Source organism: Triturus cristatus, chromosome 3_2 (assembly GCF_964204655.1).
Source record: "Triturus cristatus chromosome 3_2, aTriCri1.1, whole genome shotgun sequence".
Classification (NCBI taxonomy): Eukaryota; Metazoa; Chordata; class Amphibia; order Caudata; family Salamandridae; genus Triturus; species Triturus cristatus.
Genome location: NC_140584.1, coordinates 1,165,846,081 through 1,165,868,521, shown reverse-complemented (window position 1 = coordinate 1,165,868,521; position 22,441 = coordinate 1,165,846,081). Strand labels below are relative to the sequence as shown.

General features: G+C 46.8%; 1 long non-coding RNA gene across 1 annotated transcript; it reads left to right on the top strand.

Moving 5' to 3' along the window:
• Nucleotides 1–590: 590 nt before the first annotated feature.
• Nucleotides 591–13,498, top strand: LOC146859355 (uncharacterized). Its single transcript, XR_014979764.1, has 3 exons — nt 591–726; nt 6,946–7,077; nt 13,205–13,498. It is a non-coding gene; the product is annotated as an uncharacterized LOC146859355 (long non-coding RNA).
• Nucleotides 13,499–22,441: the final 8,943 nt, after the last annotated feature.

The following is a 22,441-nucleotide window of genomic DNA, read 5'->3' as shown; positions in this document are numbered from 1 at the left end:
TCTCTTTTTATACAGTTTATTCCTGGCTTCCTTGAATTGGTATTTAAGATTTTATTAATATAATTTGGGAACCTTATAACGTTTCTCATTTTACAAGGATATAGCCATCCTGTGGGAAGCAGATTTTCCAGAAACCTGTTCTTTTTGGCAGTCTCGGAGCTGCCAAGCAAACCTGTCTAGGGAACATCTGTTTAACCTATTTAAGGAAGCGCATAGCTTTTGATTTGCTCCCCCAAAGAATCAAAATATTTTTCCCTGTAACATCTCCTGTGTTATATCAAAAGAGAAACTACAAGTCCCAGAATGCAGAGAACTCTTATCTAAAAAAATAAAAATGAACAGGGGTCGCTCAAGGTGTCGGGTGTGGGAGTCGGTGCAGAGTGACCCAGATATCCCAGGCCCACTCCTGCCAGCCCTCTTCCGGCCTAGAATCTCTGCAAACCTCACACTCTCTTTGCTTTCCCACTCGGATCTCCCCGGGTGTGTCCTGGGTCTTTAAATCATGTTATTATTTTGTCCCCAGCTGAGAGTCCTGGTTAAAAGATGGGGCGGAGGCGGGGCTGATTGGGCCCACCTGTCATTCCCTGGCCCCTATAACATGCCCCGGAGGCCCCACCCCGTTTACATCTTGAAGGACGAGTTACTGCGGAGGAGAGAGTCGGTGGTGCGGCCTTCTTGCCTGCATGAAGCCGACGCGCCTCTGAAAGGCGTAGCTTGTTTTAGAAGGTTGGTTCTAATTATGTTTTAGCTTCTATTGTAGGCAGCAAATGTTCGCTCTGAGGGGCTTCAAATCGGAATAGCACGCTGGGTACAGAACGGGTTTGAATCCCTCATTCCTAAACTAGTTTAATTGTCCTTGGTAAGTGTGTGTTTTTTTTCCCCCCAGGACATTTGTTTTTCTTCAAAGTCTATATAGTAGTTTAGTTGCATGCTACTTAACTTAAAAGGCGCGTCTCCCTATGTGTTTTAAAGTGGGATGTGTAACGCAGTATATACATTGCAATTTTGCACACTATGCATTCTGGGAAAGGTAGTCTTCCTTGACAGTAATCATTTCCACATTGAACGAGGTGGTGTATTGGAGCATTTATAGCACTTACTACACCTGTGTTGTGGGGTTGGAAGCGCTTACCCACCGACATCGCCAAATACACCCCGAAGGGGGTGTGGTTGACTGTGTTTTATTTCGAGCCTATGCGGGAAGCTAGTCCATGTCGTGCATGACCAGCGAGGTCCCCACATCAGAAGCTTGAGTAGTTGAATGAATGCCCTACACGTGGGTGTAGGGCAGTAAGCTGCGCCCGCGAGTGTAAAGCCCAATGCAACGGGCGAGGCGGCAGAGCCCGAGGGGAGGGAAAAGTTTCCACAGACTAGCAGTACTTAATTTGAGCCGGTGCTCAGCACTGGCACCTAATTGTCAACACCAGACTTGGAACAGACCACATCATGGTGCCGCTGCTCATCTAATTTAAAGATGAGCAGAACGGTAGATTAGGACTACAATATACATTAACGTTGCTTATACCTGCCTCCTCAGCCATTTCTTTAGCTGTGGGGACCTGGAATAATCGGAACTGTCGCATTTACGTGCGAGAGAGATGGATAGTTTAAGCAGTGATGAATGGGCGATGGGTGGTGCAAGCTGCAGTGGCCTCCTGGTCAGAGCCCTGGCACTTCATATTTTACAAATTAAGCACTGCCATACAGCAATGTTGACAGATTACTTAATGCAATATAAACACTCGTGTGATGTACAAACCTGTCGATAGATTGATTCGCACACCAGGGGAACTTCATCAGCAGCCTGGAATATAGATCGTTTGTGGTATAGGAGAGCGAGCGCGTGGCGCGCCATAGGCTCTGCAAGAGAAACCCGCACCGCTTTACCTGAGCTTTTATTGGTGGTTATTTGCAGCCAATTTGGCGGCACCCGGATTACGAGGGCAAGTTGTTTGAGACGCGGAGAGCTTCGGCTCCATTAAGAGCGTCCTCGAGTCTCTGAGGACCCCATGACGGGAAATCACCCGGTGCATTGATGGACATTATCTATTCTGGGCTGCGGCGGGGCTCGAGGGAGGCGGCTGTGCAGCCGAATCCGCTGCAGACGGAACGAAAGCACATTAAAGCTGGTACGCTACTGATTTCTAAGCACTACAGCTTAGCAAAGATGTGAACCGGAGGAGCAAGGCTGCGCGATTTGCCGAAGATCACCCCTTTAAGAGCAGGTAAAGCAAATCAACCGTCCGTGGCACTAGGCTGAGGTTCGTTTTTTGCCTCCAGTGAGTGTCGGGGGCGGCGGCGGCTGCTGCTGTTGGGTGTTTTAGATCGAAACTACTACTCGATTTTGCTGGTGAGCTGGAGTCGGAAGTGGATTGGCAAAGGGTTAGCGGAGCCAATGGAAGGTAGGGCTAGGGTGACCAGAATTTTAAAGCCAAAAACCTCAAGGAAGTAGGACTACAATTTTACTTCAAGCGAGCGGACAGAATAAAAGCGCTTCAGCAGAGAATTACAGAACAGGCCGTTAGAACATACATAAAACAATTTTTTTTAAACCCAGTAGCTTGCCTAATTTAATTGTTTTCTTGAAACAACTAATAACTTTCCCTGCTTTGTAAAACATTTAAAAGCACCTCCTGCCATTTTCAGTCGACCCTATCGAAAAACGGGGATAGAAACTACATTTCCTGAAATCTGCTGGGACAGCTGGTGAAAAACCGGGACCGTCCGGGCAAATCCGGGACGCCTGGTCACCCTAGGGAGGAGGCTGCTGATGGAGCGCGGTGCACTAGACGAGCGTGCAGTGCCAGGGCGCCTCTAGTAAGGTGTCAGTTTAAGACGAGCAGACCAGGGCCCCTATGTACAGTTATAACTTGTGTTTACACGCGTGTGCATCTGCTGTAAGTAAGCACCACAGTGCTGTCCTCTCCTCAGCTTCGCACAGATGGTTTTTTGTTGTGCGTTTGCCTGAGTGACTCATCCTGAACGTGTCCCGCTGCGTAGGGCGCCAGCTGTCCTGACTGTAGTACACAGAGGCGTACATGGGCAATGGGGTACACGAGGCCAGGCCTTTGTGTGGGGAGCAGGGGCATGGTTTGGTCAGTAAGATTGGGGGGCGGGGAGGAGGGGTGTTTTTTTTTTTTTTTTTTTTTTTTTGTTTTCCCAACAATCACTGTCCTGTAATGTTACAATACTTCATAGGACAAGGAGGGGGCTAAAGGGGCAGTGGAAAAGATAAACGCGGAGTGGTAGGGGTAGTAAGGTCCCAGAAACCAGGGCTTTAAGAGGGATGAAAAAACTGGCGGGGTCTCTACCAATGGGGCGTGGCCAATGGAATTAAGGGTATGGCTTAAACGTGTACGCTAAAAATCTCTGCTTAGCATAGTGTGCCGTCCGACATGTTTTTTGCTGTTTGTCATTGCATCCAGATATGTAACAAGTAACCTCATACCTACAACAAAGCCAGGACTATTGGCTTTGTCATTGTTTGTTAGTTTCATAAGATAAACAGCAACCATGGCTTGTTCTGTATATAATATTGAACAAAGATTAGCATAGCCAATAGGTCTCGCCTTTGGCAATTTATAAGTGTTTAGCCAGGCAACAGTTGAGGTTGTTGCAACAAGAATATTGTGCTGGATAACTAAACACTTACAAGGTCCCAAAGGCGACACGTATTTGCTATGCCAATGCTTTTTGTACAGTACCAATGGGAACACCCTAATAGTTAACTCTCTCAAACAGTGATTGCTGCCTTGATAACTATGAATCTTATTTCTGCCCTCTGATTTTGTATGTACAGTACTTTTTTTCCTTACCTAAAAGCAGTGATTTGGCATTGATTTATTGATTATGAAATGATTTATTGATAGGGTGACCAGATTTCCCCGGACAGTTCTGGTCTCGGTGTCCCGACACTTTTCGTAATTTTAAATAAATGTCCTGGTTTTGGGACAAAGGTCAGGTCTTTGAGCCAAGATTAAATCAAATGCTTGCTCTCCATTCACATGCACCTCCAAAGTCTGAAATAATGAAGTAATTAATCTGTTTCTGCCTACCAAGCAACAGTCAGCTGCCTTCTCCCAGCAGAGAAAGACTGGGAAGAGAGAGGGTAGGTTTAAGGGCAGACAGTTTGGAGGGAGTTTAGGATGGAGATGGCAGGTGAAAGTTAAAGAGAAGCAGGAACGTGCAAGAGAAGAAAAGGAAGGGTGAAGAAAGGTGAGGCTGCCAGCGACGAGAAGAGACTCTGGGGGCATAGTGTAAGTCATGGGCAGGAAAACAGTGCGTGTGAAGAAGTTTGTAGGGACAACGTGGGCGAGAAGATGGAAGAGTAGGGCTGGAGATGGGTAAATATAATTTATAAATAGGGCGGAGTGAGGGGGGGGAAGGAAAGGGGAAAAGACGGGAAATTGAGTGAATGAGGGGTGAAATGGTGGAAGTGTCGAAGTGAAGGGTAGAATTGTTTGAGGTGAGAGCACGTAAAGGATATAATAAGGCAGTAAAGGAGGGAGCTCTGGTGTGAGTCAGAGGGCTGAAAAAAGGTGGAAAAAGCTGAAGTAAAATGGAAAGAGTGGGCGAGGAAAGAAGGAGAAACTATAAAAAGCATATTGCGATAGGAAGAAGCAGAAGGGAAAGGGCGAAGTGTGTTCAAGAACAAGCACGTGCCTTGCGCTAAGTTTTAAAAAAGTGTGCAGGCTGCAGCGGGAGAGGTGGAGGGGTGCACTACTTAGGAGACCTTTAGCTGTCGTGCAGCTTTTTTCCAAAACACATACTCGTGCTTGTGGCGAGCCGCTGCACACTCCCGCAAGGCTTATGCTTGCACAAGCATGTGCTTTGAAAAAGAGCTGCACGACAGCTAAAGGTCTCCTAAGTAGCGCATGCGTGCTCCATAGGCGAGACCTAAAAATCTTCCACTTAAAGCCCTGGTGACACCAGACAATGTTGCTGCTCCTGAGTTTCAACAAGAGAAGGGAAATCCAGAGAAAATTATTCTTTAACGGATTTACCTTCCCTTACAAGCCTCACCTGGCATGACGTCATGCCGTAACTCCTGCACTAGTGAGCAGTGCACATCGATGTGCCTGCTGTCACTATAGTCCGGGGAAAAAAAGGACTGCCTGTGTCAAGGCACAAAACAGAGCCCGATTGAGACCTGTTTCGAGGCCCCCCTTTAAAAAAATGTCGGTGCTCAGAACCGGTGAGTCCCGGCCCACTTAAAGCCATGCCAGAAGCTATTTTCTAAAAGGTGTTTTTTTTTTTTGGTAGACTTTCAAAACCGTGTGCGTTTTTTTTCTGTATGTAAAAATTCCTGGGAAAATCTGAGCGTTTCTGTGATTCCCAGTGCCACCCTACCGAGCTTTCTGTAATTGCATCGATCTATAACACAAGTGACGTGCGACTAACACCAGCCAGGACTATTGGCGTTTGCCAACGGTCAACTGTTCGACATAAATGAGTAACAACGACTAAGTTATAAATCACTTCAGAAAATGTTAATTCTGAAATGTATTGAGACTGAATTACATATTACTGCGGTATGTGGAGGGGTTAGTGGTTTTCGGTGGCTACTTGCATGTTCACCTTGCACGTGTGCGCCCTTTTCTCTCCATCTCATCACCCGCCTCTTTCTTCAGGGCCCTCTTAGTCCGCTGAATGCGGTTCCTTGCATATTTCACTTCGCCGCGCTCCTCCCCCAAAAACACACAAGGCACCCACTCGCCTGTAAGCACTGTATTTTCCTTTTGCCTTTTCCATTTGTTGTCACCTTAATACACATTGGCACAGAATCCTAATTGCATCTAGAATAGTGACCATGGCTCTGTGCGCTCTGCAGAGAGGCCAAGGATTGGATGGCCGTGTAGTCTGAACACCTTTCAGACCCATTGACGGGCACTGTGAAACTCTCTGCCAACAGCAACAGCTTCCCCTCTAGAGGTCTCGTCGACTCCGTTCGAAGCTCGCGCTATACAAGAGTAATGTTTCACGAAAAAATCACAAACCTCCTGGAAATAGACAATCGTATATATATAATGCAAGATTAAGGGAACGTGTGAAAGACAAATGAACTAAATCGCTGACATGGGTTACTTAATCGTTTTTTAGATGAATTGTTCAGACATCTGTGTTTGCCAGTAGTTAAGGACCTGCATTTAGAGCCCGAGAGGGACCCATTAGTGACAATTTTTTTTATTACTTCTCGGTCTGAATTCAGGATACAAGTTTCATATGCAGCTGGGCACTCGAGGCAGGGGTACATGCTGCTCCCCATGCAGGGGGCTCCCACGATGTAGAATCTCTCAATCTGGGAACTGCAGGGCTAGAAGTGTAACCTGGTGGCCATAATCTCCCGCATAGGGCCACACCCCATTTAAATGACTGTTCAAGTTGGCTATGAAAAATTCTTGCCTCACATAAAATAAGAGGGGACCGATGGCTGTGATGCAGATTTTTGCTTTGGGGGGAGGAGGAGGGGGGGGGGGGGGGCTGCGGGGAGCCCATTGTTCAGCCCGAGAGTCCTTACGTTTCATTTTGCTTAGTCCTAAATTTCTTACATGAGGACAAGTTTCCACATATTTTAATTTTACTTCAGGACCAACTTCTGCCGCTCACGTTGAGCAATAAACGGACATTTAAGCCAATTTGTTTCCACTTCTACAGAAGTTCCGAATGTCGATTAGATTCTGTACACATTCTACGCCATTTGCAAAATGGTGGGTAAACCTGAATCTGGAATATGCCTGCTGTCTCCACCCACTATCCCTTTCTAAACCGGTTGTCTGATGGTCTGTAGGTGCTTCTGGACAGATAAATGTCCCCGTCTGGGGTCCCTGCAGCACTTCTTGATCCCTTCACCAGAGCAGGGATCTCCATACAGAGTTGCATGTTTTCACTGTTTTGTATGCTGTGTGAGTGGCTCATAACAAGTGGACTCCGTTTCTTTCCTTTCAGCCCTCCAGGATGAAGTTTGCATGTACAGAGAAGATGAAAGGGGGGACCAGGAAGACCTCGCTGTCTATAGCGCTGCGAAGAGCCAAGAGGAAGGAGATCTACTCCCGCGTCATCTTCGGAGTCGTGAAACAGGCAGGTCCCTTGGGGCTCCAGTCGGCCACAGTCTAGCGTGTAGGGATTGTGAAGGGCTCAGCAGACCAGCATCACAGGACGCAGGAGTGTGCTGCTGGGTGGCAGGAGGGCAGTGTAGGTGCTTGGGTGCCATACGTCACTGAGGGCGGTGAGGACCTTCTGACGAGGGCTAGCTGTAAGTGTGAATCCAGTTATATAGCATGGAATGAAATACTCCAGAAGCTGGGGTTAGTACTTATGGAAGGTGTGGGATCGGGACCTCCAGGCAAGGTGTTGCCACTTAAATTGTCTAAAGTGTGCAGACCCCGGAAGTACCACAGTGCGACGCTGCAATCCAATGCAGAGGCTGTACTCGCCAGCAGTGTGCTCCTTGGTCTCCGCTCTGTTGCTGGAAAGTTTGGCATGATTGAATTGGCCTCTCAGGCAGCAGGTGTGAGGAATCTCTGCCCTTCTCACCCCCTCGTACTCTAACTTTTGCTGCCTCTGTGCTGCTTAAATTTATCTATAGGTCTTGAATTTAAGGTCCCCTGATGTTTGTGCAGGTGTTGTAAGCAGACTGGTTTGTGTTGCTGGTTTGTAGTTGGTATTATTGACTAATTCACCAAATGTGTCGCCTCTAAGCATTTAGGTTCTTGGAGGCAGAATAAAGTTTGTGGGTCTTTGTGATAGTGATACAAAGTACAGTGGTTCTGTCGGGTATGTTCAAGCAATTGCTTTGTTTTGCGATTGGATCAAAAAGAAACTAAGTACATCAATCAAAAGGGGGAAAAAGAACTAATCATATGAAGTTGTATTTAAGAGGACCACATGAAAAAATGACAATGTACAAATCACCATGAAATCAGATTTGTTGGGTGGCAGAATATTCTTTATATATAAATTGCATCATTTATATCGACACCCATATCATTCTTTTTTGCAAAGCAAGGCTACCAAAGTTATAAAGATTAAAGTGAATTTGTGAATCAGTGACATAGACATAAGTGACACAGTTAGTGCATAATATATACAAAGTGAATACAAAAGTTTATATACAGAATAAAAAGGGCCAGTATTGGAAAGAGCACAATGACCCAGTTTCCACGGAAAATTCAAGTTCTATATGAAACCGAGTCTTGAACTGGTCCTAGGTACGGTCGACGTTTCAACCCTATACATGCAATCTTAAATCATCATGCGGGTCTTCATCAGGACTTAGAATAGACAATGGCAACCTAGCCGTTGGTCTAGGATGGCCTAATATTCACACATAGTAGAGCCGATGCACTCATCCAGTGGAGTTTCTAAAAAATTAATTCAAACAAATTGAAACTCAAAATTGACTTGTAAGCTACAAAGCGTAGTAGGTTGAATTGTAGCCGTCAAATCCGATTTGGAGCAGGAGTTGTTAGAAAAATCTAACCGCGTAATAAAAGCAACAAATTGCTTCAAAGCGGTGTTGATTCACGCTTCTGTGCCACCTTTCGTTAATGTGGGGAAACCGCGCAGTTTCAATTTGTTTGAATTAATTTTTAGAAACTAGGCTAGGTTGCCATTGTCTATTCTAAGTCCTGATGAAGACCCGCATGACTAAGATCGCATATATAGGGTTGAAACGTCGACCGTACCTAGGACCAGTTCAAGACTCGGTTTCATATAGAACTTGAATTTTCCGTGGAAACTGGGTCATTGTGCTCTTTCCAATACTGGCCCTTTTTATTCTGTATATAAACTTTTGTATTCACTTTGTATATATTATGCACTAACTGTGTCACTTATGTCTGTCACTGATTCACAAATTCACTTTAATCTTTATAACTTTGGTAGCCTTGCTTTGCAAAAAAGAATGATATGGGTGTCGATATAAATGATGCAATTTATATATAAAGAATATTCTGCCACCCAACAAATCTGATTTCATCGTGATTTGTACATTGTCATTTTTTCATGTGGTCCTCTTAAATACAACTTTTCTTATTAGTTCTTTTTCCCCTTTTGATTGATGTACTTAGTTTCTTTTTGATCCAATCGCAAAGCAATTGCTTGAACATACCCGACAGAACCACTGTACTTTGTATCATTTATACCCAGTTTCTGAGGGACACAGGGTCACCCCATTGTTTACGTCATAATCTGTGATGGTGGGCATCCTAGGATAGAGGGGCGCCTCACATTACAATCACCCCAGTAACTAGATGACGAAGGATGGAGACACATTCTTCTGGCCTGATCTCGAGTCTGTAGCTCTCCACTTGCACCCATGTGACCTGGGTCTTTTGTTTTCTTACAGTGAAAAAGACCACAGCTCAAGCAGTTGTGGTGCAAGTTGCCACCATCGGACTCGTTGCCAGTAATGGGGTGCTCGCTCCCAGGGCTAGCTGCCCAAAAATGGCCCAATAGTTAAAGCTAACCCCCAAAGGGGGAGAAGCGCCCCTAGAAGCCTATAAAGCACAAAATTAACACTTGCGATTAAGACATTTTTTTTAATTCAAAATTAAAACCGGAAAGACAGTCTAGAAGAACAAATATGGACACCATAAGTTAAATGTTGTGAAAACTCAGTTCTTTATTTCGTTGCTTCAGCTTAAAAGCATGCACAAGGACACAGCCAATGTGTTTCATCCTTAGGCATGGGGACTTCTTCAGGGCGTGAGCACCTGAAATATAGTGTGCCAATTCAGACCTTTCCATGAGTCCTGTCCTTCATTAATGAATTCACCGTCATACAACACGCAAGTTGTGTAGCACTATGGACCAAGAAACTCTAAAGGTGGAACAATCCTTCTAATGAGTTCAGTATGAAGCGTTGTTCATCACTATTGGTCCTCATCTCTGCACTGCGTATGATAGTGGCTTCATTAAAGGAGAGGACTCGTGGATTGGTCCATGATGGTGAATGGCACAGCATACACTTCTTATTTTGCCCAGTTAGAGGGACCAGTCTGTCTGAACCTGTACACATACAAACCGAAACCATAACTTTCCTGCCAATGGTGATATCGTGCACATATTAAATGACTACTAAATCTCGGTTTCCAGGTGTCCTCTCTTGGGTGGCGGCCTCACATGTTAAACTGACACAATCTTAAAACTCCATCCTTTGGAGTCTGCACAGGTTTTTAGGATTACAATCCGTCCATTATTGCAACAGAAAGGGGTGTGGGATTTGAAAGGTAGTACATTTTTACCACACTTCAAGAGCCTAGTAATCTACTGGGAGCCATTACGTGGGATCAACTCAGTCAGGCGTTTGAGGAAAAATAAACGACTCCATGAGCTTTTCACCAGAAACTCTCCCCCAGACCTATGGTTTGGAGGAGAAACTGGCACTGGGAAAGGCTGGTGTATTCCTTTGTGGTAGGTTGGTGTACCTGAGAACTAGCATGGTCTGAGACCGTACTTGATTAATAATCAATTAGTGGTTTGTAAAGCGCGCTACTCACCCGTGAGGTTCTCAAGGTGCTGTGGGGAGTGGTGGAGGGGGGGGGGGCAGCTCCATGTCGATGAGCCAGGCCTTGAGGTCCTTCCTGAATGTGTGGAGGGTTGGGGAGCGTCTGATGTTGACCGGGAGCTCGTTCCAGGATTTGGCTGCTATGTAGGAGAAAGCTCTCCCGCCGGTTCTGTTTCTGCAGATGTGGGGGACCTCTGCCAGGGCGAGGTCAGCAGAGCGGAGGTTTCTCTTGGGTACGTGAGAACCAACTCGGTCGTTGAGCTATCTGGGTCTGATGAGGGATTTGTAGGCGTGGGTGAGGAGCTTGAAGGTGATCCTCTTCTCGACGGAGCCAGTGGAGGTTTCGAAGGTGTTTTGGAGTCCCTAGAATGAGCCTGGCTTCGGTGTTCTGGATGGTTTGGAGCTTGCGTAGAAGAGTTTTGTTGATTCCGGCGTAGAGGGCGTTGCCGTAGTCTAGTCGGCTCGTTCTGAGTGCATGGGTGACGGTCTTTCTGCAGTCGGGTGGGATCCATTTGAAGGTCTTGCAGAGAATGCTGAGGCAGTTGAAACTGGTGGACGCGACGGCATTCATCTGGTGGTTCATGGAGAGGGAGGAGTCTAGGATTATGCAAAGGTTCTGAGCGTGGTCTGTAGGGTTGGGTGGGCTCCGGAGGGCCAGCAGGTGTTGTCCCAGGCAGAGGTGCAGGGTCTGAGGGTGAGGACCTCAGTCTTCTCGGAGTTGAGCGTTAAGCAGCTGTCCTTCATCCAGGCAGCTACATTTCTCATTCCTTCCTGGAAGCCGAGTCTGGTGATTTCTGGGTTCTTGGTGAGTGAAAGGATGAGTTGTGTGTTGTCGGCGTAGGACACTATGCTGAGCCCGTGCTGTCTTGACGATGGCAGCGATGGGGGGCCATGTAGATGTTGAGCATCGGGCTAAGTGAAGATCCCTGAAGTACTCCGCAGATGTCAGTGGGGGCGGGGGAAGAGTCTGCGCCTCTAGGTTCTGCCAGAGAGGAAGGATTGGATCCAGTCGAGCGAGGGCAGATCCCTGTGTTAAGTCTTGGCAGCTATTGTACGATGTGAGACAGTGTTGAATGCTGCGGAGGAGGTCCAGGAGGATGAGTGCTGCAGTGACCCTGGTCTAGCAGCCTGCGGATGTCGGTGGTGGCGAGGACGGCAGTCTCGGTGCTGTGGTTGCTGCAGAAGCCAGACGGATGGGTCTAGGAAGGAGATTTCCTCGATGGCAGTCAGCAGGGCGTTCGAGTCTTTCAGTTACTTTGGCTGCGAAGGGGAGGAGAGAGATGGGCTGGTAGTTCTTCAGGTCAGTTGGGTCGGCCGTAGGTTTCTTGAGGAGGGGTTTCACCTCTGCCAGTTTCCCGTCGTCTGGGCAGATGCAGGATAGGAGAGAAGTTGATTGATCGTCCTAGTTCAGGTGCGATGACTGCTTTTGCCCTGTGTAAGATGTAAGGGGGGGGGCAGGGGTCCGTTGGAGCTCCTGAGTGCGTCTTGTTCATGGTTAGGGAGATTAGTTCGATGGACGCAGGTGCCCAGGAGGTGAGGATCGTATTCTTGGTGGACGAGGGGGGGGGGGGGGGGTGATGTGGTGCTGGCTCGCTGAAGTCTTAAAGGGCCTTGATCTTTAGGTGGAAGTAGGAGCAGAGTTTGTCGCAGAGTTCCTGGGAGGGTGTGATGTCGGTGGCTTCACCGGTGGGTTTTGCGATCTGCTGAATGACTTTGAATAGTTCCTTGACATTGGATGAGTTGGTCTTGGACTTTCTCTGATGAAGGTACTTTTGGTGTCCCTTATATGCTGGTGGTAGTCCTTAAGGGCGCTCTTGTGGTTGTTCCGTGGTCTTCTGGCTCCTCCAGGTTTTCTCCAGGCATCTGAAGATGTCTGGCTTCTTGGAGTTCAGTGGTGAACCAAGCGGCCCTCAGAGGGCGTTGTTTGTTGGTATGGTGGAGAGGTGCCAGCTTGTCAGCACAGCGGACTATCTAGCGGTGGAATTCCCTGCCTGCGGAGTGGTGTCGTTCGTGGCCGGGGGGGGGAGGTCTTGAAGGAGGGTGGAGTTCAGGTGCTCCTCTGTGACCTTGCTCCAGTTCCGTCGCAGCGGTCGTGGGGCCGGCTTGCGTGCAGTGGTGGTGATGAAGTGAAATGGACTCCGTGATGGTTCGTCTAGAGGGGCTGGTTAGTGTGGCAGAAGTGGATGTTTGATCCTTCTGCGAAGATTGGGTCGAGGGTGTGGCCTGCTCTGTGGGTGGGAGTGTTGACTAGCTGTTTCAGTCCCAGGATGGCGAGATTCTCAGTGTGGTGGAGTCGGGGTCCAGGTTGTTTTCGAGGTGGAAGTTCAGGTCCCCGAGCAGGATGTAGTCCGTGGAGGTGATGGCGTGGGGTGCGGCGAGCTCTGCGATGTGGTTGCGGGCTGGGCACAGGGTCCTGGTGGTCTGTAGATGAGTGCCGCATAGCGTGGTACTGGGGCGGGGCTCGATCTGGAAGTGGAGGTAATCCATGTTAGAGTGGGGGTCGCTGGATGTGGAGAGTCGGAGGGGGGGGTCTTGTGCACGATGGCAATTCCTCCTCGGGGGCGGTCCTTTCTTTGTTTAGGAGTAATTTACCTTCTAAGGCAGGTATACTTGGTAACATGCAATAATTACTGTAGCCCAGTAATCTTCTGACTCGACTCGTATGGATAATTCTTTTTCCTTTTGTGCTCTGTGCAGGGCTGCATGGAGGGCGATTCTGCCCAACACTACTACCCAAAGTTCACCACTGCAACCATTGCTTGACTGCTCCAGGCACGTCGACATTTGCTTTTTGAGAGCACTTGGATGTGGTTGGCAGAACGGAGCATCACAACGGGCATGTGTGGAAGCCCCAACTAGCAAAACCAATCCAGCCGTTTATTCAGAGATCAACGGTCCAGCTTTAAATTCACGACCAGAGCCTGCCTCCTACATGCCTATATACTCCAAGTAATCTATGTATTTATTATAAAATAAACATTTTATGTTATACTTGGGAAGTTTCACATTTTTGGTTGGGGTGGGATGCCGGTCTTATGTAGTTCTACAGGAGTGCTCCTGCGGACTCTTTGATTAGCTCTGCTTCTAGGGCAGTTGGGACTCCATTGGCGGCGAGTCAAGATCACCACTACCGTCGCATGTCTATTTCCTTCCATACGACCACACTGGAGATCCTTCTGGCTTCCAAGCTTCTGATTTCAGTTTTTCACTCCTGTGAGCCATGGTGATTTGCTTCACACTTTGCCCCTTCTGAAAGGCAATGTTTTACACCGCTGCCAGGGAATCCTCCCCATTGGCTATGTTCATATGAACCTTGCTTGATTCAGACCACTGTCACATCCATATTAATTGTACCTTGCATAGTACCTGTTAGTTTATAAGGCTGTGAGCAAGGCCTGTGTTGAAGCTGAAGTGTGTTGGCATTGCGGTGCTTCTAGTAAGTTGAAGAGGTCTGTGTGGTTGCTCCAAATGTTGGAAGGTGTCTGTAGACCAATAGAGGTCGTTAGAAGGGACGAGTGCAGGCATGCATCTCCACTGAGGAAGGTTTTTTGCGAAACCTGTTCCCTCTTTCTAGATCTCCTGTCTGCTCTCCAATTTTGATGCTGAAGGACTAACTGCTCCAAGTTAGCCTTACCAATGAATTAAGCAGATATTTGTTCACGAGTCATTGACCTCCATGCAGCCTCATTGTTCAGACGGTTGTGCGTTCATGGCTGTGAAGAACTTGGACTGGTGTTATGAAAGTGCTTCAAGATCCTGAGAGCAGGTTCACAGGTCTGGCCCTGTTTGACTCTTCCCACCTTTTGAAAGTCAGATTGTGTTTTACCCCAGTGGGTACTGTGGGACATCAAATGTAAGAACCTGATGGACCATACATTTTTCGCAAAAAGGCACAGGTTTTTAATTTTGACTTTTAGTAACCACTAGTAGGCAAATGATTTCAATCAGAAGGAAAGCCCATTTGTTTTTTCTCCCTGAAACACTATTACCCTTGCCTCACCATGAGGTACCTTCTTGCTACATCTATGTTGGTGCATAGGGGGCTCCCTTTGTGGCCCTTGGGTTTGGTTTCAGGGGTTTGGTTTCAGGCTTTTTGGGTATCAGCTGATGGAGCAATAGTAATAGATTTAGAGCAGTAATTTACACAGTTATAAACTTTACCTTGTTGGTGAGCTCATTGAGGGTTTGGAGAGGGAGATAAATGTGTTTTTGTTGTTTTTTGTTTTTCGTGAGGTGGATTTCGAACCCCCTAGTCGCATAATTAAAAAAACAATTCCTAGGTGAAATGTATAGCAGTCCCCTAATTCAGGGTTTACATGTTTCAGCCCACTGAAGCCTTACCAACCAGGCCATCTTCAGGACCTATCTTAACCCTTTATCTTCCATTCAGTATAGCCAGGTAAGAAAAGGCAAAAGTGCACCTGCATTCTTGGGATGTTAATTGGTTAATTGACCAATTGGCAATTAAGCACCCTACCAAATGTCACCCCCCCCCCCCATGCCTCCATTGCATTCATTGTACATCAGGCCTGACGGATAAAGGAGACCCCAGTGACTAGGATATCCCTGCCTATTCCCAGACAGCCTCCAATGCCACAGAGCAATGGTAAGTCCAATGGCTGCTTCAAATGTCCATGCTTTGTGCTCTAATATCTAAATATGGCATCCTAAATGCCCTTCCAAGCGTGCACAGTAAAGGCCTTATGTTCCATGCTCTCTATAGAAGTGTGTAGATATACATGCTTGGGTTTACCATATGGCTTTTGTGAGAAAGTGCCAACTTTCTTGCATGGTATGCCCCACTTTTTGCTGAATTGCTGAATGTACTTTGACTGAGTGCCCTGGACTCCTGCCAATCAGGTGCCCAGGGCCTATGTTCCTTCCCTAAACCTAAAACCCAAATTGGCAAACCCTGGCCACGTCAGCCCCTGGTAAATGGTACCCAGGGCCTTGTGACCAGGAAGGCCTCTAAGGGCTGCAGCACTCATTGTGCCACCCTTTGAGGCCCTGTGCCCTAACACACACTGCCCTTGCAGGCTGAGTGTCGATCCCTGTGTGCCATGCCCACTCCCTACACTGCCCTGGCATACATCAGCCACCCCTCTAGCTGGGTGCCCTATGCCAGTGGTGTGGGTGCAGGAGCCCTGTGCCCCTACAGTACCCAGGTCCATTCCTGGGCACGAAGTGCAGTGCTGCCATTTAAGAGTACATGGTGCTGAAAGCTCGTCCAACACTAACTCCACAGCACCATAATGGCAACCCTGAAGACTGAAGTTTGGTATCAAACTTCTCGGCACATTAAACCCGCACTGATGCCAGTATGGGATTTAATGTACCAAGCACCCCCGAGGGCATCTTAGAGATGCCCCCTGAAACCTAACCTACAATCCACATCTGGTCTGAGGCTGCCTAGGCTGCCACACAGCAGACATGTTGCTGGACCCCTGGGTAGGAGAGCGCCTGCTCTCCTGGGCCTGCAACAATGCACATCCTGGGCGAGGTGCTAGATCTTCTACCCCAGGATGGGCAAGGGGGAAGCTTCAAAGGCATGCCGCCTCAGCTTCCCCAGGCCCCTGCAACCCCCCCACTCTGGCGGGAAGCTTGGCTGGAAACCCCAAAAAAGGACAAGGGATGTGCCAGCCTGCAAACTCCCCCCTTCAGGTGGGGGAGGCGAGGTGAAGCGCATATCTGGGCTCTCGCCATCTTGAAGATGGGGAGCCCTGCCAGGACTAGGCTACTGCCTCCCTCAGGAGAGGCAGGATAGGGGGTGTACCCATCCCCGGACAGGGACCCATTGGTCCCTGCCCTTCACCTACCCGTAACGCCCCTAAATCTAGTGTTTGGGGGCACCCTGAACCTTCCTTCTCCAGATTCCGAAATGCAAAGAGCAAGAAGAAAGACATGCAGCTGCTAAGGGGAAGATACCAACTGCTTTGGCCCCAGCCCTACCGGCCTGTCGACCCTCAAACCTGCTCCGGCTCCAACCCTGCATCTCTTGTGGCCAGCAACCTCACACCCCGGAGGACCTGGCTACCTTTTGGCTCTAAGCCCCTGGGACTCCCATGAGTAGAGGCTCTACTCCAAATCTGCTTCTAATCCCTGGCATCAGCCCGGAACCGCGAACCCTTCACACTCTGCACCCGCCAAGCCTGGCCTGTGCCAGAGTGAACAAAGACCACGAGGACGACCCCACGGCAACTGACCCCAAGTCCGGCACCCAAGGACTTCCCTGGGCGCTCCTGATGATGCCTGCAGCCTCAGAATCAGGTGCCCCCCCAACCGCGATCAACAGAGGGTAAGATTTCCCAACACCAAAAGGCACCCCGGCGCCCTGCGGCCCCCTGTGCCCAACTCCTGGGTACCTACCTATCCTCCAACTACCCAATTTACCTCTCGAAGTGGTGGTGGCACCTGAAGAATCTTCGTCCCCGAGCTTGCAGTCTTTTTCTAAACCAGAGCTTTCCCATTGGAATCCATTGAGCGCCCGAAGGCTCAAGCACCCTTTACCCAGCTGCCTGAGTGGTCCTGGCAGTGTATATAGAGGGATGGAGGATTGTGCCCTCTTAATATGTCAAAATAAGTCTGGATAAATCGTCAAACGTCTTATGTTCGTGCTTGGTTTTTATTGGACTTTTTTCGTGAAGATGAGAAACTTACTATTGAAAGATAGCCGACAGGTGTTTCGCCCTAGTGGTCCATTGACCATGGGGTTTTTTCAAGGCTAAACAGTTGAGTTAGGATGGAGGGCGATTAAAGGTGATGACAGTATCATAGAAAATAGAAAGTGTGGAGGTCACAGAGTAAGAGGTCCTAGGATTAGTGGACGATTAGTCGTTAAAAGTCAGTTACGTGATGGAAGCAAAGTATACTTGCAGCGCTGTATGCTTTGGTGTACACCACGTGCTGCATATGGTGTTCTTGTATGCATATCCTATAACCTCAATAATTCCTCTTCGCCAAACTTACCTCTGTTTCACTGCAGTTGGGGTGCGGACCTGGGTGCTCGGTTGGTGCAACCCACATGCCTAGCGTGTGCCAGCATGCGTAAAGGGGACTAACTTGTTTCAAACAATACGTTTGGGCAATTAATCCTTGTCACAATCAAATGAAGTCCATCAGAGGAGGAATTGGTCTAAGACTTCAATTCTATGGTATGACCGTGGCATTACAGCACATGCCCAGGCGCAGCCCCAATGATGTGGGCAGATGTCACAAGGCAAATTAGTCTCAGGGGTGCAGATGTGGCCTCGTTCATGCCCAGCCATGTCATGTGCATGAGTAAATGCCCATGAACCACACGTCTTGCCATATGCTTCTGTAAAGCGCCACATGTTATAAGTGAGCACATAGTCTACAAAATGTTGCCCCCACATTAAATACTTTATTATGGGCAGGTATAGACCCCCTATACTTGGTCCCTACGCACATGTATTTCCTTGATGATTGTGACTTGTTTTGGCCTCCTTGTGCATTTAATGCCCACGGCACTTGCAGAGTGAGGTGATGGTGATGGAGTTGGTCTGGTGTAGCTCCCATTGCCATGTCATGTATGGGGGTGAACCCAATAAGTGTCCTCCAATGGCAAGGTAGTGGGAGAAAGATCACTGCGCTACCTAGAAAGGACCCCCAATAGTCGGATCTGCTTCAATAGTGTGGGGACTTAAGACAAACGTGGCTCTAAGCCCTGGTTTGTTTGTCCCTGGTTCAGCTCCGGTGAACTCATCGTGGTCACAAGGTGGTGCCAGCGCTAGAAAGGAAAAGTGAGGGTGAGACTTGGGCAATGCTTGACCTGTATAGTGTTTGGGTACACACTTTTGATCAGATGCCTTTGGTTGGCATTACTGCATGTCTGCACACTGAATAACAAGGCTGTGTAGTCATAAGTCCAACACAAGACACTCGCTGCGCCTTTCTCACACTTGCAGGATCCTGCTGTCTCAATTTATCACTGTTCTGTCTTAGTGTCTACTCCTTTCCTCATGGCCCCCAGTCTTAGTGTCTACTCCTTTCCTCATGGCCCCAAAACCATATGCTCATGGTCAATATCTAATAACCAGAGCTGTACCCCCCCCCTCAACCCCCCCAAGAAAGGGTGCCATTAGCCCACACCTGCAACCTCTGCTATGAATTAAGCTATGCTCTGAGGGGTGGGGGAGGGGAGTGGTGGTTTCACCACCTGGGACCTCGGTTTTATCTGCTAGGACCCACACTACTACATGCCACAACTCTGAATGCTAGAAGGTGCCTCGTGTGTTGCCCACAGGCCAGCAAAGGTAGTGTTACTTCTATAGAGTAAAGTAAACCTTTTGTTGTCCAGCCAGAGACCGAAGACTGGTTGCCCTCATATGTCAGCTGTGATCAGTGCTCTAAATGGGTTGGTACCAAGTGGTACTGTGTACCACTAGCTCATCGCAATTTTATATCTTTAAGTATCAACTTTTCTCTGGCCAAGGAGAGTGGTGATACTCGGGGCAGCTGGGAAGGGTTATATGTATTTGTGTTACCAGTGCAAGTGTTTGTTGTAAAACATCTTGTTGTTCGCTTTTTAAAATGGTTGTCCCCTGCCCTACTGTCCCTCTTAGTGTAGCCCTACAATAGAACCTCACTGTCTGAAGATTCTATCTGTCCAGGGGAGGACCACCGGAGGAAGCGGCGACAAACAGAGCTCCACTCTTTGGCCTTCATGTAGGATGAAATGAAGCAAAATATTTCTCCTCCTCATGCAGTGCTTGTGATTAAGATATCTTGGGGTAGCAGTACAAATGAGGTGGTCTTTATGCCATAAATGAGGCAAATTCGCTCTAGGTCACTTAGCAAGGGTAGGATCCCTCATTGTGGTGGAGTCTGACCCTTGTGAGGGACTGGGACAAAAAATGGGCCCGAGCACTAAAGTGGCCTCCATTAGCGCAACAGATGGCTTAAAAGGTGGCCCACATTTGCAAATCGGGGCAGTTTTTGAATTTGTTAAGACCTGCTCTAAGTGTTCAGCAAGGGATGGAAGCCTGCATGGATTTCTGTGCTGCAGTTAAGTTTGTGGAACATCCGGGATATTCATTGTAAAAACCAGCCCACCTGGCCCACAAACTGCTGGAAAAATCTGCCCACACATTGATAAATCTGTCAGACCAGCCCATTTAGCATGGTCTGATCACCCTAAAGGCATGTCCAACCCAGTACCAAGTGTAGCTTTAATAATTTTTTCGATTCTCCACAATTGTCCATTCTCTAATTTGAGCTTCTTTCTTCCACATCTTTTAGTGGTTTGGCGATAGATGCATAGTTATTTTCCTAATAACAATACAATAGACTGTCCTATTAAATACAGTGTGTATACATATGAAAGATGATCATGCTGTGGAAATATAAACTATGGAGGGGAAGGAGAACAATATGAAACTGCTTTATAGAGTTAGAAAAAGTGATGGGTGACAAAACTGTAGACATAAAAAATAAACATCATAGTTATGTTTGAAGTTATATACATCTTCTAATAGTACAACAAAAATATGAAATTAAAGATGACTTCCTTACTTCATCTGATAGTGAGAATTTTATTAGATGTGGATAAATACGTAGTTAATGGAAGCATTGAGAGGTCTCTACAGATAAAGATACAGGAGAAACATAATTAGTATCTAATCTATGATGACAACATATGGCATTCCACCAGGACCTGAAACTAACATTCTGGGCGTGTTTCCAGTGCGTTATTAAATGGAAAGGAACCGCTAACCATAAATCTAACCACTTATAATTTGGCGATGAGGGAAGGTACTTTAAAGATATGAATTAAAGGAATGGTAACTCTAATTCTTAAAGTCCAAACCAATTGCCAAAACTGAGGAATAGGAGGGCAATCAAATAACATGTTTTTTTAAAAAAAATTGGCAGTTGAGCAAGAACAGGACCAACAAGTCGAGGGTAAAGTTGAAGGAAAAGATGCAACGTTCACCGAGATGAACCGGACGATAGTTGGGAGTCTGTGTAGCGTTTGCAGCTCGAGTGGTTTTGTGAAGCTTTAACCGTAGCATATCTCATGTAGTAATTGGCCAACATTGCATAAAATCCCTTTCACAGGTCAGTTCAGTCGGTTTCTGCCCAAAATCAACTGTAAGGATTTGTATATAGTAGAAGCAGATGGACAATTATCTAATAATGAAAAAAGCGTAGGACATACAGGAAGTCATTGGTATTATGAGATGGTATTGGTTGAGGGAAGTGGATAAAAGGTCATTGTCTTCTAGATGTAAATGACAATTAACATTCTAGTTTGGAGATCAGTAAACGACTAGGGTTGACCAACTAGAAGTTATGATACCAACGCTAACCTTCGGCTTGCCAAGCCCTCCAATATATGGCTCGAGTTTTAATTCATAGCAACTGATTATGCCAAATGGGTTGTTGATGGGTAGCAACTGAGGGGTATGATTATGGTTAAAGAGGTGTCGGAGTGGGAAATAATTGGCGAACTTATTTGTGGAATATTTGTTTTGAAAGCAAGACTTTCTTTAAAATCAAAAGGGGGAAATGAGATTTCTCCAGTTGTAGCCACAAAGGAGAATGTAAGAGCTCATAGGAGAGCCAACGGTCGGCTTGTTTGAAGTTTATTGGTTTATATAGCGCTGAATCACCCCAAGGGGGTATCTCTGCCCTTGGACGGTAATCTTAACAGCCAGATCAGAGGGCTAGAAAAGGTGAGTTTTAAGAAGTTTTCTGAATTGTGAGAAGTTCGAACAGTTGCGAAGCTGAAGAGGCAGTTCATTCCAAAAAAACAGGGGCAAGAGGAGTGGAAGCTTTGCCACCACTGCGCGCTTTTTTTAATTCTGGGGGTCCAAAGTAGGAGTTTAGAACCTGATCCAAGAAGGAGAAAGCTGAGCAATAGTTTTTGAAATCTAAAAACTTAAGACCTGTCAGATTTATCCTTTTTCTTTTGAAGCAGATAAAGCTATGTGGGGGGGGGAGGGAGGGACTATCCTTTCAGAGGAATTTTAAGAGAATCTATTCTTAAAATACCCAGAAATTTGAACCGGATTCCTAGAAATAGCATATCAGGGGAATAAGCATTATTTTAAGAGTCAACTCTGCTCCTCCAGGAGAGAGTGGATGCCAACGAGCAATAATCATTCAGTGTTTTAGTAATGTAATTGAAATTTAATTTTAAAGTTTCTGTAATGGTCTGCGAAAACCACAATCCTGGATACTTTTTTTTAGTGTTCAAAAAGTTGCTTATTACATAAAACATTTAAGGTAACACCTAACATTTATCGGTCTTAAGCTGATAACCTGGAAAATGTGGCAACTTGTTGAGGCTGTAGGTTTGGGAGAATGTCACCAGCATAAATTGACCTTTTTAACTTGAGGTACAATTTGGAAACCTGAAATATCAGCATCTTGTCGGACTTATGTTAAAAAGGGTTCAAGTGCAATGATAAACCAGAGGTGATAAAGGACAACCTTGCCATACCCTCTGAACAAAGGAAATCTGAGATCTTACCATTAACAAAGATGGCAGCTTTAGGGCCTGTATAGAATAGAGCAGTTAAAGCGGTGAACTTGGGCAGAAAACCCATACGTTTTAATGCTTGAAACCTAAAATCCCAGCCAGTCTTCCCAAAAGCTTTTTCTGCGTTCACGGCAATAGGATAGTCTTGTATGGAGGTCTTGCTTAGGACGTTTGAGACTCTAATTGTCACTCGATAACCACCCTTGAAGCCGGATTGTTCAGGTCCTATGATATCAGGCAGAACAGAGCCCATGTGTAATGCCAATATCTATGTAAAAATGTAAGTCCGTATTGACTAAAGAGATGGGGGTGATAATTCTTACACAGGAAGAGATATTTATTGTCTTTTGGAATTCAACATATATGGCATCCTGGAAGGATTCCTGAGAGGTACCCTTAGCAATGAAAAAATTAAATAAAAGGTTGGGGAA